Source organism: Nerophis ophidion, unplaced genomic scaffold, assembly GCF_033978795.1.
Source record: "Nerophis ophidion isolate RoL-2023_Sa unplaced genomic scaffold, RoL_Noph_v1.0 HiC_scaffold_322, whole genome shotgun sequence".
In the NCBI taxonomy this organism is placed as follows: domain Eukaryota; kingdom Metazoa; phylum Chordata; class Actinopteri; order Syngnathiformes; family Syngnathidae; genus Nerophis; species Nerophis ophidion.
The window spans coordinates 26,139-32,138 of NW_026907244.1; positions in this window are offsets into that span (position 1 = coordinate 26,139).

Here is a 6,000-nt window from a genome sequence, read left to right on the forward strand (position 1 = left end):
GTTTATAGGGATTCTCGACCATTTTTCCAAAACCGCATTCGTGAGGTAACACACTGATGTTGGTCGAGAAGGCCTGGCTCTCGGTCTTTGTTCTAATTCATCCCAAAAGTGTTCTATCGGGTTCAGGTCAGGACTCTGTGCAGGCCAGTCAAGTTTATGCACAAAAGATTCTGTCATCAACTCATCATCAACTCTTCTGGGAAGGCTGTCCACAAGGTTGCGGAGTGTGTTTATAGGGATTTTTGACCATTTTTCCAAAACCTCATTAGTGAGGTCACACACTGATGTTATTCGAGAAGGCCTGGCTCTCAGTCTCTGTTCTAATTCATCCCAAAGGTGTTCTATCGGGTTCAAGTCAGGACTCTGTGCAGGCCAGTCAAGTTCATCCACAAAAGATTCTGTCATCAACTCATCATCAACTCTTCTGGGAAGGCTGTCCACAAGGTTGCGGAGTGTGTTTATAGGGATTCTCGACCATTTTTCCAAAACCGCATTCGTGAGGTAACACACTGATGTTGGTCGAGAAGGCCTGGCTCTCGGTCTTTGTTCTAATTCATCCCAAAAGTGTTCTATCGGGTTCAGGTCAGGACTCTGTGCAGGCCAGTCACGTTCATCCACACCAGACTGTCTTTCATGTCTTTATGGATCTTGCTTTGTGCACTGCCGCACGGTCATGTTGGAAGAGGTAGGGGCCCGCTACAAATTTTTCCTACAAGGTTGGGAGCATGGAATTGTCCAAAATGTTTTGGATTCCTGGAGCATTCAATGTTCCTTTCACTGGAATTAAGGGGCCAAATCCATGAAAAATCACTGTCATTAACTACAGTTGGTCGCTACATCTGTAAGTGCAGGTTAAAACTCTTCTATGCAAAGCGAAAGCCATTTATCAACAACACCCAGAAACGCCGCTGGCTTCGCTGGGCCCGAACTCATCTAAGATGGGCTGATGCAAAGTGTAAAAGTGTTCTGTGGTCTGACGAGTCCACATTTCAAATAAATTTGGAACCTGGGGAGGTCGTGTCTTCCGGACCAAAGAGGAACAGAACCAATGCGGACTGTTCAAGGCGCAAAGTTCAAAAGCCAGCCTCTGTGATGGTATGGGGGTGTATTAGTGCCCAGGGCATGGGTAACTTACACATCTGTGCTAGCTTCGAGGTTTGCCTAGCCATTTGCATGCTCCTGGCTTGATCTCGGTGTGTAACATGTGTTCGCCTCCTCCTCCAGTGATAATACTACTTAAGATAATGAGAAATATACTTTATTTGCCCTATTTTAAGTTGAATATTGGGGTTACTGAGCAACACATTCTTAAGTTTGTATTCCTCTTCATGCCATTCATTTTAACATATTTTCAAATCATTGTATTCAGTTTTTATTTACCATTTGCACCACGTGCCAATTTCACTGCTTCCGGGTGTTGTTGATTTTTATCTACTTTTCAACTGTTCATTTAAAATCAACACTTCTTAAAGTTGATTAAGCGCTTATTCCTTGCCGTTGTTTATGGCCAGCTTCGTGGGTAGCTTAGCTATTTGCAGGTGTGTAACATGTTTTCGCCTTGTCCTCCAGTGATAATGCTACTTGAGATAATGAGAAATATACTTTATTTGCCCTATTTTAAGTTGAATATTGGGGTTACTGAGCAACACATTCCGAAGTTTGTATTCCTCTTTATGCCATTCATTTTAACATATTTGCAAATCATTGTATTCAGTTTTTATTTACCATTTGCACCACGTGCCAATTTCACTGCTTCCGGGTGTTGTTGATTTTTATCTACTTTTCGACTGTTCATTTAAAATCAACACTGACTAAGCGCTTATTCCTTGTTGTTTTTCAAGGCCGGCTTCTTAGGTAGCTTAGCTATTTGCAGGTGTGTAACATGTTTGTTTTCGTCCTCCAGTGATAATGCTACTTAAGATCATGAGAAATAGGCTTTATTTGCCATATTTTAAGTTGAATATTGGGGTTGACGTGCAACATATTCCCCTCAAGTTTGTATTCATGTGTAACATGTTTTCGCCTCGTCCTCCAGTGATAATACTACTTAAGATAATGAGAAATATATTTTATTTTCCCTATTTTAAGTTGAATATCGGGGTTGCCGAGCAACACATTCTCACGTTTGTATTCCTCTTCATGCCATTCCTGTGTAACATGTTTTCGCCTAGTCCTCCAGTGATAATACTACTTAAGATAATAAGAAATATACTTTATTTGCCCTATTTTAAGTTGAATATCGGGGTTGCCGAGCAACACATTCTCAAATTTGTATTCTTCTTCATGCCATTCCTGTGTAACATGTTTTCGCCTCGTCCTCCAGTGATAATACTACTTAAGATAATAAGAAATATACTTTATGTGCCCTATTTTAAGTTGAATATTGGGGTTGCCGAGCAACACATTCTCAAGTTTGTATTCTTCTTCATGCCATTCCTGTGTAACATGTTTTCGCCTCGTCCTCCAGTGATAATACTACTTAAGATAATGAGAAATATATTTTATTTGCCCTATTTTAAGTTGAATATCGGGGTTGCCGAGCAACACATTCTTTCGTTTGTATTCATCTTCATGCCATTCCTGTGTAACATGTTTTCGCCTCGTCCTCCAGTGATAATACTACTTAAGATAATAAGAAATATACTTTATTTGCCCTATTTTAAGTTGAATATCGGGGTTGCCGAGCAACACATTCTCACATTTGTATTCTTCTTCATGCCATTCCTGTGTAACATGTTTTCGCCTCGTCCTCCAGTGATAATACTACTTAAGATAATAAGAAATATACTTTATGTGCCCTATTTTAAGTTGAATATCGGGGTTGCCGAGCAACACATTCTCAAGTTTGTATTCTTCTTCATGCCATTCCTGTGTAACATGTTTTCGCCTCGTCCTCCAGTGATAATACTACTTAAGATAATAAGAAATATATTTTATTTGCCCTATTTTAAGTCGAATATTGGGGTTGCCGAGCAACACATTCTCAAGTTTGTATTCCTCTTCATGCCATTCATGTGTAACATGTTTTCGCCTCGTCCTCCAGTGATAATACTACTTAAGATAATAAGAGATATATTTTATTTGCCCTATTTTAAGTTGAATATCGGGGTTGCCGAGCAACACATTCTTTCGTTTGTATTCATCTTCATGCCATTCCTGTGTAACATGTTTTCGCCTCGTCCTCCAGTGATAATACTACTTAAGATAATAAGAAATATACTTTATGTGCCCTATTTTAAGTTGAATATCGGGGTTGCCGAGCAACACATTCTCAAGTTTGTATCCCTCTTCATGCCATTCCTGTGTAACATGTTTTCGCCTCGTCCTCCAGTGATAATACTACTTATGATAATAAGAAATATATTTTTTTGCCCTATTTTAAGTTGAATATCGGGGTTGCCGAGCAACACATTCTCAAGTTTATATTCTTCTTCATGCCATTCCTGTGCAACATGTTTTCAACTCGTCCTCCAGTGATAATACTACTTAAGATAATGAGAAATATATTTTATTTGCCCTATTTTAAGTTGAATATCGGGGTTGCCGAGAAACACATTATTTTGTTTGTATTCATCTTCATGCCATTCCTGTGTAACATGTTTTCGCCTCGTCCTCCAGTGATAATACTACTTAACATAATGAGAAATATATTTTATTTGCCCTATTTTAAGTTGAATATCGGGGTTGCCGAGCAACACATTCTGAAGTTTGAATTCTTCTTCATGCCATTCCTGTGCAACATGTTTTCGCCTCGTCCTCCAGTGATAATACTACTTAAGATAATGAGAAATATATTTTATTTGCCCTATTTTAAGTTGAATATCGGGGTTGCCGAGAAACACATTCTTTCGTTTGTATTCATCTTCATGCCATTCCTGTGTAACATGTTTTCGCCTCGTCCTCCAGTGATAATACTACTTAACATAATGAGAAATACCCCCGCGACCCCGAAAGGGAATAAGCGGTAGAAAATGGATGGATGGATGGATGGAAATACATTTTATTTGCCCTATTTTAAGTTGAATATCGGGGTTGCCGAGCAACACATTCTCAAGTTTGTATTCTTCTTCATGCCATTCCTGTGTAACATGTTTTCGCCTCGTCCTCCAGTGATAATACTACTTAAGATAATAAGAAATATACTTTATGTGCCCTATTTTAAGTTGAATATCGGGGTTGCCGAGCAACACATTCTCAAGTTTGTATCCTTCTTCATGGTATTCCTGTGCAACATGTTTTCCCCTCATCATCCAGTGATAATACTACTTAAGATCATGAGAAATAGACTTGAATCCCACTAAAAAACAACATAAAGCAGGCGCAAATGTCTCTGAAATGGAAAAAAAAAATCGGTGGTCCCTAATAAATCGTCCAAAAAGGCAGGTATCAACACACAGCGACCATAACAGAAACAGGAAGATAGTTAAAAAAAAAAAAAGGAAGGTCATAAAAAGATCCGTGTTGGTACGGCGGTGGCAGCGTGAGGAGAATGTCGGCTCAGGTGAACGTTAAAGAAGATCCAGGCTCTTTGATGCGTTTAACACGCCCGAGGCGCCAAATCACTTGACCTGTGCGAGCCTCCTTTCTGGCTGACTGCACGGCATGTCAGGCCAGGTGATAGTCATCCCCGGCTTAGCGGCACCCAGGCCCCTACATTCCTGAAATCAGCCTCCCCAACCAGAATGTTCTCCGTGAGATCTGTCCGGCCAGCACGCTTTGTGCCCAAAGCGCTCCCACAAAGATAGCATGCAACGTTTTCCTTCGGAGAAATCACACGTCTTCAGGCGATCACTTGTTGCTAGGCAGATTTCAGGGGGCTCAGCCATTCCTGCCCCAAAGGCCAGTGGAAACTAATGGAGGATTTCAGCAAATCCTGCAAGTCCAAAGTGCTCTTATTTATTCCATCCATGCATCCACCTTCTTCTGCTTATCCGAGGTCGGGTCGCGGGGGCAGCAGCCTAAGCAGGGAAGCCCAGACTTCTCTCTCCCCAGCCACTTCGTCCAGCTCCTCCCCGGGGTTCCCCAGACCCTCCCAAACCCGGAGATGGCACTCCACCCTTTTCCGGCGGGAGAACCATGGACTCGGACTCGGAGGTGCCGATTAAATTAAATCAATCATTAAAACTAGGACTATTTAACCACTTGCCTTGACTCACCTAAGAACTTGAAGTGCCGTCCCATTCCTAACCCATAGGGGTCAATATGATGTCGATCCACCTTTTGCAGCTAGCACAGCTTCAACTCTTCCGGGAAGGCTGTCCACAAGGTTACAGAGTGTGTGTTAGAGTTATTTGTTGTCGAAGGAGGCAGGCATTGAGCAAGAAAACACAATTTAATAAAAAATAATAGAACAAGAACAAACAAAGGGTATAAACAAAAAGCATGCACGTGGGCGGGATAAGAAACTAAGGGAGCTAGCACTGGAGGCTAGAAATCAAAAAGGAACTTTAGCATGGAGCAAACAGGAAAAACTTGAAACAGCTTACCGCTACGACGACCAGGACAAAATGCAGCTCGACAGGTGGTAGCGGTAACAAAACGACATGACACGATAGCAACGACGATACAAGTCCGAATGACAATACAATGATCCAGCAACTGACACAAGACAAAGCAGGTACAAATAGGAGCGGGCTGATTGGCAACAGGTGTGGCCAGGTGCCAATCAGCCGCAGCTGAGGAGGAACACAGCACTCAGGGAACGAGACAGGAAGCTGACAAAATAAGAGCACTAGACAGGAACTAAGGACAGGAGATACTAAACACAGAGGAAACAGACAAATGCAGAGGAAAAAACTAAAACATAAACAAACTGTCAGGGGAAAGCCTGACAGTGTGTTGATAGGATTTTTTGACCATTCTTCATAAAGGGCATTGGTTCTAATTCATCCCCAAGGTGTTCTATCGAGTTCAGGTCAGGACTCTGTGCAGGCCAGTCAAGTTCAAGTTTTTATGGACCTTGCTTTGTGCACTGGTGCACAGTCATGTTGGAAGAGGAAG